Raw genomic sequence first — 1,043 nt, forward strand, 5'->3', positions numbered from 1 at the left:
ATTTCCTTAAGCCACAGGAAGTGTTACCATCTCAGTCATCTTCGTGAACAATAGAAATGTTAATCTCATAACAATTTTGGCTGTAGTAATGGCCAGTTTTCATTTTATTACACATATTCTAGAATTACAACCTTGTCAAATGAATTGAGACTGTATCAACATTCACAGGAACAGTACAACACACATCCTCTCTTCCTCTTCAACAAGACCAAACACATGCACACAGGGTGGCCCAAATTTTTATAAGTTTAAAAAAATGTTTTCAATCCAGCAAAGTGTTGGTATACTAAATATCTTTTAAAAGGGCATTAAGCTCTCAGAAAGTATGAAACAATAATGGATAAAATGCACATACAATATCAATAAGAAAGTAATTTGAAGAATAATATAAAAAAATTCTTAAGGGGACCAATCAGAACTTCAATAACACCTATGAATAAAAACTTAGGCTTATACTATAGCGTACAATTACGAGTTAAGGAATGCAAGGGCCAGGAGTTCCTCAGTTCCAACCACAGAATGCCTTACAACCGGATATGGGCTATAACACATTAGCCAACTTTCGAATAGAAAAGAAAATTGGTCGTGGACAATTTAGTGAAGTTTATAGAGCAACCTGTCTCTTGGATGGAGTACAAGTACCTTTAAAAAAAAGTGCAGATATTTGATTTAATGGATGCCAAAGCACATGCTGATTGCATCAAAGAAATAGATCTTCTTAAGCAAATGTAATAAAATATTACTCCTCATTCATTGAAGATAATGAACTAAACATAGTGTTGGAACTGGCAGATCTTGGTGACCTATCCAGAATGATAAAGCATTTTAAGAAGCAAAAGAAGCTAATTCCTGAAAGAACTCTCTGGAAATACTTTGTTCAGCTTTGCAGTGCATTGGAACACATGCATTCTCAAAGAGTCATGCATAGAGAATGAACCAGCCAATGTGTTCATTACAGCCACTGGGGTGGTAAAACTTGGAGATCTTGGGCTTGGCCAGTTTTTCAGCTCAAAAACCACAGCTGCGCATTCTTTAGTTGGTAC

General features: G+C 35.7%; 1 pseudogene; it reads left to right on the forward strand.

The window, feature by feature from the left end:
• The first annotated feature begins 482 nt into the window (after positions 1-482).
• LOC116548158 lies at positions 483-1,035 on the forward strand (annotated as a pseudogene).
• The last annotated feature ends 8 nt before the right edge of the window (positions 1,036-1,043 follow it).

The sequence above is a fragment of the Sapajus apella genome, unplaced genomic scaffold, assembly GCF_009761245.1.
Source record: "Sapajus apella isolate SASKATOON/1434 unplaced genomic scaffold, GSC_monkey_1.0 scaffold7496, whole genome shotgun sequence".
In the NCBI taxonomy this organism is placed as follows: Eukaryota; Metazoa; Chordata; class Mammalia; order Primates; family Cebidae; genus Sapajus; species Sapajus apella.